Raw genomic sequence first — 13,986 nt, 5'->3', positions numbered from 1 at the left:
TCAAGCCCAAGGTACTTAAAGCTCTCAACAAATTCAAGTGTCTCATTGTTGTACACAATGCATGGCTTCTCCTTATGATTGGCTTTCACAAGCATAACCATTGTTTTGGATTCATTCACAATCAGCCCACTATGCAAGAAAAAGTTCTCAAGGACAACCATAAGATTTTGTGCATCCTCTAAAGTGTGTGCTAGAAGCAATACACCATCTGAATACAACAAAAGCAAGATAACCGCATTCCAAATAGTGACCTCTTCAATGCCTTCTTCTTGCATAAAGTCAAGTACTGATGTATAGACCAAAGAGAGTTGATGACAACGTACATCCTTGTTTAACCCCAATAGTGTTTGCCAAACCCGGGGGATTCACTTATACTTACAAGGGGATGTCACATGCGTGCAAGCATGTAGAAAACCCCCCTATCTAGAATCCTATAGCACTAACCCAACCCCCTGTTTGCAAATGCTAAAGCAAACATCTACCCCGTTTTCTACAATGTTTGTATAGTCAACTTGACGCCCTCTATAATATATATGTGGGTTTCAATTCTCTCTATCCTATTGCCGTTCACCCTACTCGTGTTGATCTTTGCTTTGCACAAGCTTGAGAAATGTACGTGTTGACAAGTAGATATAACCAAAGCTTAGTATTGTAGACATTTTACTTCACAAATCCAGATGTACTACATAGTATATTACAACAATGGTAAAAGATGCCTCTGCAATGTTGGGTTGCAACCACCACTATCCTTGCAATATATTAGGTTGCAGCCACCACCAATATATTGTACCAGGGAGAAAAGCTAGAATATTGGTAAGGCTAGCAGACTCGTCACAGTAGGGATCCAAAGAAGGGAAAATAGGGATCCAAAGGGGGGCCATCTGCAAAAGAGAAATGTGCATGAATGGTGCTTCAAAGACCTTACGGTTTAGCTCATTAAGTCGGACTTCCGAAATGCTAAGGTTCCAAAATTCAAAGGTAAAGTCCAAATGGTCAAGCTTAACAGAATTGGATGCTTTTGTGAAAGACCATAAAGTCTTCACATATCCCTAGATGGGAGGGGGCGAGCCCTAAAGGTAGGGGAAGAGAGAGAAGAGGTGAGAGAAACACACACACACACACACACACACACACACACACACACACACACACACACACACACACACACACACACACACACACACACACACACACACACACACTCAAGGACTTCCCTTTACACAAAGGGCATAGTGGACACATGTCAGGTTCCTAGGCAAGTTGCGCCCCCCAAAGTGCATTCAAATCCTATTGGATGGCCATAGAGGTGGACCAATGAGAATTAGGCTAGAGTAAATTTAGTCTAATTAATTTAAAAACATGTGATAAAAGAACCAATGAAAACTAAGTTCCCTAGAAGACTATTGTACAGTTTGCCAAGGGGTCCAATGAGAATTAAGGAGCCCAATGGCTTGCTTAATTCCTATTGGCCAGAAGACTAGAAGGTCTAATGGGAATTTAAATGAATAAATGAAATTACTTAAGCTCTCACTAAAGGGGAAAGAGGAACACTTGTCACAAGGCTCTCCATTTGACCTCTTATTTCCTATTGTCTAAGCTTGCCATGAGCCAATGGGGGGCCAGCAAGAGGAAATAGCAAGAGGGGTCGACCGAGAGAGAGAGGGGGCTGATTTTGCAAAGGCATTATCACACAAAACTCATGTGTGGAGCAAAAAACTCTCTCTCCTTCTCCAAGCTTTAATGGAAAGCTCATTATCTTCTCCAAGCTTTTGAGAAGGGATACCTACACCAACAACTCTTGGCTTTGTGATGCAAATCCAACCAAGAGCCAAGCTCCAATGCATGGTCATCTCCTCTACCATGCTAATTACTAAGCTATGCTAAGCTATTAAGAGTGATTATGTGAGGAGACATACTTCTTTGTCGTAAGAATACTTCTTCTTCCTCTTGATCTACTCTCATACCCCGCTAGCTCTCACCATCTTCGGAGGTGTGTGAGGTCTTGGTTGTTGCGTTTTTCAAGTGTAAGCTTGGTGCTTGAATCTTTCATCCTCATTGCACCAGAAAGTTATTGAAGGAACACAAAGTATTGTATTGTAAAATGTCTCCCTTGATGGGGGAACCTATAATACAAAGCCTTTTGGAGGTGGGACTGGCTCCATGTAAATCCGGTCCTTAATTGTTGTCAATAGCTTAATTTCTCTCTCTTTTTGAAGTATTGTTCATGCCTATCTAACGAGGTGTTATGATTTTCTTGCTCTCTCTTCAACCAAGCACTCTTGCTATGCTCATTAGGAATCTATTCTTAATGAAATGCTTACTATGTCTATGTTATTTTCTGCTAGACACAAGTGACTAGACCATTAAATGTTACATTGGTATCAGAGCTATTGGTTTCTCTTTTCTTGCTCAAGAAGAGAGGTCCTCAAGCTGACTATAAATGGTTGGTATTATTAATTGCAATTGAGTAAGTAGAATAGGGATTTTTCAGCCTTACGTGCAGATAACGGGGCATCACCGTCGAGAGCTATGGTCTTAATGGTGGAGTTCTACGGGGCTTGCCTATGGCTTAACCACTATTGAGCTATTAGAAGCTTGATAGGAGCCAGTGATGTTTTGGTGGTGAAAGACCCTCTCTTCTATTCCTTGAAATTAATGATATTCAAGCCATGGGTACATGAGCTTGAGTGCTTTTCTAAAGGGTTAAGAGAGTAGCAACTAGGGTTTGAAGTGCCAAAGTACACTTAAAATTTTACACCTAAAATTTGTTAGAATGGCTGACAATAGTAAAGAGAGTGAAATTAATGTTGATAGCTTTGATTTTTCTAATGAACAGGCTACTAATGATGCCCCTATGCTTGTTAATTACCTTGTTACCAAGCTTCAATAAGCCATGGGCAATCCATCCCTCCAAGGTGAAGTGCAACGGTAGCTACGTACTCACGGGATTCTCCAAACTCCCTACCAAGAAGAGAGAGTACCTAGGAAGCCTCCTTGTGAGACTTCCAAAAGAGTCCTCTCTTCGCAATAAGGGAAGAAGAAGAGGATCCATACGAAGGGATCAAAAATCTACTACTCAACGATGCATCTCCTTCCCAAAGGAGAACTCAAGTTTCAATAGTAGAACCCCCACTGAAAGAACGAGAAAGAAGTGAGTCTCCTGCCACCTCGACGAAGATGGCTCCACAAAGACGGCGGGTAAAACGCCCAACATCCCCTAAACGGAGAAGACCATCACATACTTCTCTACACCATAATTCAAAGAGGGACGAGAGAAAACAAGAGAAGAAAAAGGAGAGAAAGAGTTCACCCTCTTCTCCATCTTCTTTATCCTCTTCCTCTTCTGAAGAAAGTGATGGTGCAGACGAGGAGGAACAAGGGAAGAAAAAACGAGAGAAAGAGGTCCCTCTTTCCATCCTCCTCATACCCTTCCTCTTCTGAAGAAAGTGATGGTGCAGCTCTTGAACCACCTAAAAGAAGAGGCCATAGGAAATCCTATGCTGCATGGAAGAGGTCGTCTAAGCTCAAAAAGCTCAAAGAGGGAGGAAAGAACATCTCTTTCCTTACCTACAATGGCACCTTTGGTGCTACGGACAAAGTCTTGGCCTTCATCCAACAATTCGATACGGCGTTTGGAGATGAGGGCTTGACAGAGTCCTTTAAGCTACGTCATGTAGCTATGCATTTTCAAAATTCTGCCAGGCACTGGTGGTCTAGCCTATGGGCAAACGGTGAAGCTCCACAAACATGGAAAGCTTTAAGAGCTTCCATCATGAAGCAGTTTTTGGCTATCGATGGCAAAGACAAAGTACTCACCAAATGGTGAAGCTTGAAGCTCTCTCCCTTTGAATCTATTCACAAATATGTAGACAAGTTTTTAAAAGCCACTGTCTTCAAAAAGATGGATTTTGGAGAGCAAAAACAACAATTTTGTGCGGGTTTAACTGAGGATATGGCGGAGTATGTTAACTCCCAAAGGCCACGCACCATATTTGCGGTCATACACTATACCATGGTGGCTTCACGAATCAATTTTCAACAAGGGGCTAAGAGAAATCCTAAGCCCATGGAAAACAAGGACCGTAACGAGCCTAAGGGGAAGGACAATGTCCAAAATACTCCTAAAGGCAATGCCAACAACAACAAAGCTAAGGAGAAGGGAGTTTATAACGGCAAAAATAAACTCTCCTGAAGAGCTAGAGCATTATCGTAAAGATAACCGTTGTTTCAAGTGCGGGGAGCAAGGGCATGCCTATTGTGCTTGTCCCCACAAGAATACACAAAATGAGCCTCCTAGAGCTACCTTGGTCGAAATCCAAGAAGAGGATGCTCACCACAAAGGATCTCCTCTATTCCATGCTTGGGTAACGGTAAGAGAACATGATGCTTTCATTCTCTTTGACCTTGGTTCTTCTCGCTATTCATATCCACAGAGTTGGCCACCAAGCTAGGCATCCAAGCCTATGAGATGGGAGAGGATCTACGTGCCGATGGTGCTTTCAAGGGGCAAGAAGCCTCACTCACTCCCTTAATTGGGAAATTGAGGCTCCATGTCCAAAGCTATGTGGACAAGGAGGATTTCTTCATCTCTCCTCTTAAACATGAGGATGTAATCCTAGGGGCACCATGGTTTGATCGCATGGCTACAAATGTTTAATTCCCTAAATGGCAAATCTACCTTACGTTCAAGGAAAAAGATATGTACATAGATGCTAAGGAGTTGGATAACACCATACCCATTGTACATACGCAAGCTTTCAATAAGTCAATAAAGAGCTCTATTTCCGTGTACACGATTTTTGTTAAAATTTTACAAAATGAACCTAATGCTTTAGCAAAAGAAAATATAAACAACCACAAGGAATTAGAGTTATCCAATTTTCTCAAGGGATTTCAAGATGTTTTTATTGACGACATCCCTTGTGAATTACCTCCTAAACGAGGCAATGATGACCATGCAATTGAACTTCTTCCAGGTTCACTGCCTAATAAACCTCCTTATAGAGTTTTTCAAGCTCAACGAGAGGAGATTATGCGGCAAGTGAATGAGTTAGTTGAGAAGGGCATGGTTAGGCCTAGCTCGTCTCCATTTTGTTCACCAGTGTTATTAGTGCAAAAGGAAGACGGCACATATAGTATGTATGTCAACTATAGAGCACTAAATAGGATCACTATAAAAAATAGGTTTCCTGTTCCACGGGTAGAAGACCTATTTGGTAAGCTACAAGGGTCGATCTACTTCAGTAGGATTGACCTAAAAAGTGGCTACCATCAAATAAGGATAGTTGATCAAGACATTGTAAAGACCGCATTTCGCACTACATTTGGTATTTACGAGTACATTGTCATGCCTTTTGGTTTGATCAATGCACCAGCCACATTTAACCGCTTGATGGAGAAGCTATTCAGGCCTCATTGGACTTTACTGGAGTGTTCTTTGATGATATAATCCTCTACTCTAACTCACTAGACGAACACAAGCAACACCTCCAAGTAATATTTCAAGTTTTACAAGAGAATAAACTTTATAATAATTGAAAGAAAAGTGAGTTTTTCTTACAAGAGATTCACTATTTAGGTCACATTATCTCTCAGGATGGCATCCAAATGGATCCATCAAAGCTAGAGCTAATAAAAGGATGGCCTAATCCAAGAAATCTACATGAACTAAGAAGCTTTATAGGTATGTGTGCATACTATAGACGGTTCAAAAAAAAGTTCTCACAAATGCGGGACCATTACATGACCTAACAAAGAAAAATGTTAGGTATGTACGGTCCACTAAGGAGAACAATGCTTTTGAAACGCTTATCTCTCAACCTGCGCTTACACTTCCGGATCTTTCAAAGCATTTGAGGTCCAATGCGACGCCTGTGGTGATTGGCTTGGAGCTGTTTTGCTCCAAGAAGGGCATGCCATAGCCTTTGAAAGTCAAAGGCTCGACCCTGTTGAGCAAGCTCTAGGCATATATGAAAAGGAACTCTTAGCAGTTCTACCCTCTTTAGATTCGTGGAAGCACTATTTATTGGGGACTCCTTTCATTCTGCGGATAAATCTCCAAGCCTTCAGTACTTCATGACACAAACCAAGCTCTTCGACAAACAAATGAGGTGGGAAAATTTCCTTTCGCAATTTCATTTTCATATTGCTCACATTGCTGGCAAGCATAATCAAGTAGCCGATGCACTCTCAAGATGATCGAGAGTGAATGCGGTTTCCATAGCAACTCACAATGATCTATCTTCTATGATAGATGAATACGCTATTGATCCCGATTTTAGAGATGTGATTTCAGCCCTTGCACTAGGGAAGAAAGAAGACCCAATTACCCTACAAGATGGTTATCTTCTCTATGGCAATAAACTATGCGTTACTAAGTCACTACATGAGAAAGTAATGTATGAATATCATGCTCCTCCTTATGCGGGGCATAGAGCGATTTAGTCTACCCTAAAAGGGATAGAAACATATTTCTATTGGCCTATCATGAAAGCAAACATACAAGAGTATGTTTCAAAATGTGTGGTATGCCAAAAGACGAAGTTTGATAGAGGGAAGCAACCTGGATTGCTTCAACCCTTGCCAATTCCTAATTCACAATGGGAGAGCATATCCATGGATTGCCCAAGTCTATCTATGGGAATACATGAATATGGACGATAGTAGACAGGTTTAGCAAACAAGCACATTTCATACCTGTCAAAAAGACTATCAAAGCCCATCAAATGGCAACCCTCTTTATATCACAAATCTTCAAGTACCATGGCTTGCCAATGTCCATAGTGTCAAATAGAGATCGTAGAATGACCAGTAATTTCTGGAAGGGTCTCTAGGAGAATTTAGGTACAAGGCTAAAATTGTCTTCGGCCTATCAACCCCAAACAGATGGCCAAAGTGAAATAGCTAACCTAACCATTCTTGATCTACTAAAAGCTTATGTCATAGAAGTAGATCAAAGGTCCCAATGGGAGAAGCACTTATCGTTGGTGGAGTATTACTTCCACCGGAAAAGCACCTTTCGAGGTAACTGAGGGAAGATCCAAAAGTCCCATGCTACTTAAGGTACACGAGAAGATCTTCGCTGCAGATGAGTATAGCCAAGACCTACAGAATATTTCCAAACGATTAAGGATGCTATCTATATCTCACAGCAAAGGCAAAAGGATGCTGCTAATAAGCACATAAGAGCTCAAGCCTTTAAACAAAATGGTTGGGTCTTGCTTAAATTTCCCAAGGCTCGATTAAGGCACACAATGGGCAAGAATCCTACGGGACACCAAAAGTACTATGCTAAGTTAGCAAAAAGGTACTATGGTCCCTTCTAGATTCTTAGACCAATCAATGAGATGCCCTATTACCTCAAGTTGCCCAGTCATTGGCTCACACATAATGCTTTCCATGTGAAATTACTAAAGCCTTACAAAGGAGAGCCACCTCAAGAACCAACTATTGAAGACCCACCGGAGATCGAGGACCAAGAAGAGGTGCTGCAACCCGAGTCCATTCTCTGACATGAAGGCAAGGTATTGAGAGGCGGTAAGATTATCCGACTGTATCTTATTAAGTTGAGAACTATCCTTTTGAAGATGCTAGATGGATGCAAGGCATACAATTAAAGGATAACCTAAACCTTGTCAATGCTTACAATGCTTCCCTAGAGTAAGCAAATGGAAAAATGTTTAAATGAACAAAGTTGTTGTCTTATAAGACTCTCTTTTTCTTTATTATGCACAAATGTTAAGAAGTATGCATACTTAGGATCAAGTTTGCGGAGACGACGTCTCTCGAACACCAAGTAGAGCTTGCCACTCTACTATGGAAGATTGATAGGACTGACGCACAGACATGCTTGCGGTAGCTAAAGCTCTCAAGCGCCAAGTGGATTAGTCATCCATTCTGGAACGGTGTCGTAGGGTAAAATAGGGATCCTCTACCCGCTAGCAAACGGACTAATGACTAGGCTTTATTGTCTCTACCTCATAGTCAAGGACAATATGATTTCAAGAGAGAGGTAATGTCATAATAAGAAATATCTAATTCTCCTAAATGATTTTCTCATGTTAAACTGATCATTTATTATGGGGAAGTACCAGGGGAGAAAAGGCTAGAATATTGGTAAGGCTAGCAGACTGGTCACAATAGGGATCAAAAGGAGGGAAAATAGGGATCCAATGGGGTCCATCTGCAAAAGATCAATGTGCATGAATGATGCTTCAAAGACCTTAGGGATTAGCCCATTAAGACTTCCAAAATGCTAAGGTTCCAAAATTCAAAGGTAAAGTCCAAATGGTCAAGCTTAACAGAATTGGATGCTTTTGTAAAGACCATAAAGTCTTCACATATCCCTATGTGGGAGGGGGCAAGCCCTAAAGGTAGGGGAAGAGAGAGAAGAGGTGAGAGAACACACACACACACACACACACTCAAGGCTTCCCTTTACACAAAGGGCATAGTGGACACATAGGCCAGTTGCCCCCAAAGTGCATTCAAATCCTATTGGATGGCCATAGAGGTGGACCAATGAGAATTAGGCTAGAGTAAATTTAGTATAATAAATTAAAAAACACTTGATAAAAGAACCAATGAAAATTAAGTTCCCTAGAAGACTATTGGACAGTCTACCAAGGGGTCCAATGAGAATTAAGGAGCCCAATGGCTTGCTTGATTCCTATTGGCCAGAAGACTAAAAGGTCAAATGGGAATTTAAATGAATTAATTATATTACTTAAGCTTTCACTAATGGGGAAAGAGGAAATTTGACCTCTTATTTCCTATTGGCTAAGCTTGGCATGAGCCAATGGGGGGCCAGCAAGAGGAAATAGCAAGAGGGGTCAACCAAGAGAGAGAGGGGGCTGATTTTGCAAAGGCATTATCACACACACACTCACAGAACTTATGTGTGGAGTGAAGAACTCTCTCTCCTTCTCCAAGCTTTAATGGAAATCTCATCATCTTCTCCAAGCTTTTGAGAAGCGAGGCCTACACCAACAACTCTTGGCTTTGTGATGCAAATCCAACCAAGATCCAAGCTCCAATGCATGCTCATCTCCTCTACCATGCTAATTATTAAGCTATGCTAAGATATTATGAGTGATTATGTGAGGAGACATACTTCTTTCTCGCAAGAATACTTCTTCTTCCTCTAGATCTACTCTCATACCCCGCTAGCTCTCACCATCTTCGAAGGTGTGTGAGGTCTTGGGTCTGAGACCGTGAGGGAATTGATGTTGTGTTTTTCAAGTGTAAGCTTGGTGCTTGAAGCTTCCATCTTCATTGCACCAGCAAGTTATTGAAGGAAACACAAAGTATTGTATTGTAAAATGTCTCCCTTGATGGGGGAGACCTATAATACAAAGCCTTTTGGAGGGGGGACCGGCTCCATGTAAATCCGGTCCTCAAATGTTATCAATAGCTTAATATCTCTCTCTTTTTGAAGTATTGTTCATGCCTATCTAACAAGGTGTTATGCTTTTGTTGCTCTCTCTCCAACCAACCACTCTTGCTATGCTCATTAGGAATCTATTATTAATGAAATGCTCACTATGTCTATGTTATTTTCCGCTACACACAAGTTACTAGACCATTAACGTTACATTTTTCCACTTACTAGGTCCTTCAATAGCTCAAAACGGACATCAATGTTTATTGATCTTTGATATGCTTCATCAAGCATAATAACAAAATACGCTAAGAGTTGGCTATCCACAAGCATTTCTCATAGAAGCAATCTATATGTCATAAGGAGTTTTAGAACTATTCTCATAAGCAAAATAGGTGCTTTTCAAACAATGCTTCACACATCATAAGTTTGAATTATGTAAGGAAAAATAGTAACATGAAAGAAAACTTTGTAAGAAATACTTCACATCTAAGAAAAAGTTGCATACTTTCCTATCACGAGAAATGCACAGTGAATTTTTCCCACATTATTTTTTGTGATTGAGATAAGTGAAACTCAATGCTACTTTAATGATCCATCTTCCATACATGAGAAAAAAACATGATTCAAAAAAGTTACTTCTATTTTCCAATCACTAAGCATCACTTTTTTGTAAATTTATGCTGTATTTTAAAAAATAACTCTTAATCACAATAGCTCTTAAATTACTCCCTTTCTCTTCTTGACAGGAGTGTATAGGATTCCAAAGACAACAATTTTCTTCTTATTATTGATACCCTCGATTTGGATGGTGCTCTTGGATAAAGGTGGTTTTTATAACTGACACCACACTCCATAGGATAGCAAATTATGATGAGCTTCTGTATCCAATAATGCTTTATATAGTGATTTCCATAGGAGCTATTAAACTCAGATGGGTATCATAGAGGTAGGTCAAATTCTAAAGAATTTTTGTGTGCTTTAACTTGGAATGCATGTGTAACTCCAAGACTAGCCTCTTGTTGGCACCTAATATGTTTTTGTCATTCTCGAACCTTAATTTGGGCTTGTACCTTTTTCAAATTTGCTTGTGCCTTGGCTGCCTTCTTTTGATGGATGACACGTAATTCCTCTAGGCTTAAGGGATCATAGTATCTTTTGAATTTACTCCCATTAAGGAATCCCATGGTTTCAACTCCATCTATAGTCTCCACACAGATGGTACCTTGTCGTCTAGTTTCTCATCCTCGATATGGTCCTTTCCCATTATATTTCCACTTTTTCTTTTTGTTACGCGCTCTGTATATAAGGACTTTATCACTAACCTTAATATCCTTGTTCTTTAATGGGGGGTCAAACCACTTCTTTCTCATACCCTTCTCCACAAGGGCATTTTGCACAACCAATTGCCTCTCTTTTCTAGCCTCTCAAGGATATACAAACGCTCGACCAATAGGATACCATCCCAACTATCTACATAAGCTACTCAAAGACTGGAATGATGAACTCCCATGGAATAATTGCTTCTTAACCATATACCATCTTGAACAATGTGCAATTAATAACCACTATATAAGGAGTACGATAAGCCCATAGAGCTAATGTAATCTTCAAATCCCAATCTATACGATGAGACTCTACCATCTTAGTCAAAATAAAAATTAGAGAAATGCTGGCACTCTTGGCTTGGCCATTTTTTTGTGGATAGTAAGGTGTAGACTTGTGGTGGGATATCATGAAATTTGATGTGAGTTCTCTTATCACTTCATTTATCAAATGAGCATCATAGTCACTCACAATTTCAAAGGGATATGTGAATCATGTAATAATGTTCTCAAAGAGAAACTTAACTATTGTCCTTGCATCAACCTTGTGTGTAGCTTTAGCTTCAACCCACTTTGTCACATCGTTAATGGTATCAATGATATACTGAGATTGGTGTTACAAGGTGCATGACTAATGGGGCCTACAAAATCAAAGTCCCACTTTCCAAATGGTTGGGTGACCTTAATCGGGTGTAAGGGCATTTTATGTTTCCACTATGTTGTTTTATAATGCTGACATTCATCACACCCATTTGCAAAACATGCATCTTAAATAAGGTGGCCACCAATAGCCTGATTGTAATACCTTCCTTGCAGTCTCGTGAAAAATGACCTTCAACTACATCCTTGTGTGCTTCTTGCAAAATGTACTCATCCCTCACGAGCACAACACCTAAAAATTTCATATTTTCCTCACTTATAGAGAGTTCCGACAATCAAGCAATAAGGTTCACATTCCTTGATTAACCTCTGAGTTGATTGGGCACTATCTACCCTAAAATGACTCCATTTTAACCCAAAATTGGCATTTGAAAGGGTTCAATGAGATGCAATATAATCTCCACCTCTCAAACACCTTCTGTAAACATGACAGATGCTCTTTCCAACATGAATAAACACAAAGGTCATCTAAGAAAGCAAGTTCCCTTAAATACTCCTTGAAAGCAGTGTTATTAATCGTTGGAAGGTATGGCAGGGGCATTCGTTAAGCTTATTTTAGCTTGGTCCTCTAGCGCAGTTGTGATTTGTCTGTAGCCAGAGTACCCACCTAAAAAGCTATAAGACTCCTTGCTTACAACTCTCTCAATGACATGTTCCAAATATGGCAAGGAATAATGATCTTTCCTAGTAGCTGCATTAACCTTTTTGAGGTCCATGTACAATCTAACTTTCCCATTATTCTTTGGTATAATGACTATTAGAGAAACCAATTTCAATGGGTATATAAATAGACATTTGATAAGCTTTTCAAGTTCTTCTTGAACAATTTTTGCACACTTAAAATTCATTGGATAGGGTTACTGTTAAATTGGTTTAGTAGTGCTAATCATTGGAATTGTATATTGCACTACAAAAGGTGGCATGCCCTTCATATCATGATATATCCAAGCAAACATGTATTTGAATTCTTTGAGAAATTCCTTAAGTGTAGCCACTTCAACTCAGTAAGGTTTTGGGCAATAAAAATTGGTTTAGAATCCTCATTGGGGTCTGCTAATTGTATCTCCTTAACTATCCTCAAACCATCGTAGACTCCACTACTTCCATTGATATGTGTTTGTTTGGGATTTGGTGTACAATTTTTTAAGCTCTCATGTGGTATAAGCTTTGAAATGTTCAGGTGCAAGATATAATTCTATAGGCTCTTGTTGTGTGAGGGTCTTTGCTTTAATTTTTGCTTCCTTTTGTTGTTGAGCTCACTCTTGGTTTTGGTGTCTCCTAGTAGTATGACTCAATTTTGGCTTCTCTACAACCTTTAATTATGCAATGTCAACAAGTCAAGGATTGCACCACATGACACTCTGAAAGTATTCACCCAATTGTTTACCAACTTTCAATGAGCATCACATGATCCTACATAACTAAGCCCTTTTCTGGTGGATCTCTGTTCTTTATCCTAGCACATACATTTGCTCGATATCATTGCCTTGTGTATCTCTTACTTCTCTTGTCTACTTTTTGGTTTTGGGTTGCTTTTAATGTAGACTCACTAGATTCATCCTCATCCCTATCCACCACTCTAGCATAAATTGTCAAAGAATGTTGTACTAGACTCCAAATAATTTGTTTCCAAACTTGATCTATTATGTGATTCAAATTGCCTATCGATCTTGTAAGTCAATTTTTGTTAGTGATTCAGTATTTGAGTCACATTGGTCACAATCTTTGAGGCACTTCCAACTTGGATGTCATTCAAGTCTTCACCTTTTTTGTCATTAGAGAGTATAAGCATCGCACTTAACGTGTTTGTAACATATTAGCATCCTTATGGTTGGTTTTCACAAGCATAACCTTTGTTTTGGATTCATTTACAATTAGCCCACTATGCAAGCAAAAGTTCTCAAGGACAACCATAAGCTTTTGTGCATCTTCTAAAGTGTGTGCTAGAAGCACTACATCATCCGCATACAACAAAAGCATGATTACCGCATTGCAAATAGTGACCTCTTCAATGCCTTCTTCTTGCATAAAGTCAAGTACCATTTGTTCCAATTGATCGATGCATAGACCAAAGAGAGTTGGTGACAATGGACATCCTTGTTTAACCCCAATAGTGCTTACCAAAATTTCTGAAATTTCTCTTCCCATGCGCAATTGACAAATCACCTTCTCATAGATTCGAGAAACCGCAAGCATAAACTCACTTGGCACTTGGAGTTCTTCCATCCTTCTCCACAAATTGTTACGTGGAATCATATCAAAGTCTTTCTTAAAGTCCACAAAACAACAATACAATCGCTTGCCTTTCAAAAGACTTTCCTCCATGAGAACACGAAGAGTGACAAGATGATCAATGGTGCTATGGAATCACCGAAAACCCGCTTGTCCCTTTGCACGCTTGTCATTCTCTTCAGCCCAATCACTCAATTTCATCTCCATTATGCACCCAAACAACTTTGCCATAAGAGACCCAATCATTATAGTCCGGTAGTTGCTTACATTCTTTACATCCCCTCCTTTTTGCAAAGGCTTAACCCAATTAGTACTCCAATCATAAGGCATACCATGTTGAAGTGCAAGGTTGAACATATCACACATCCACTCATGGGTAAAATCTCCCGT

The sequence above is a fragment of the Adiantum capillus-veneris genome, chromosome 27 (assembly GCF_014529385.1).
Source record: "Adiantum capillus-veneris isolate H3 chromosome 27, ASM1452938v2, whole genome shotgun sequence".
In the NCBI taxonomy this organism is placed as follows: domain Eukaryota; kingdom Viridiplantae; phylum Streptophyta; class Polypodiopsida; order Polypodiales; family Pteridaceae; genus Adiantum; species Adiantum capillus-veneris.
This window is presented reverse-complemented; position numbering follows the sequence as displayed.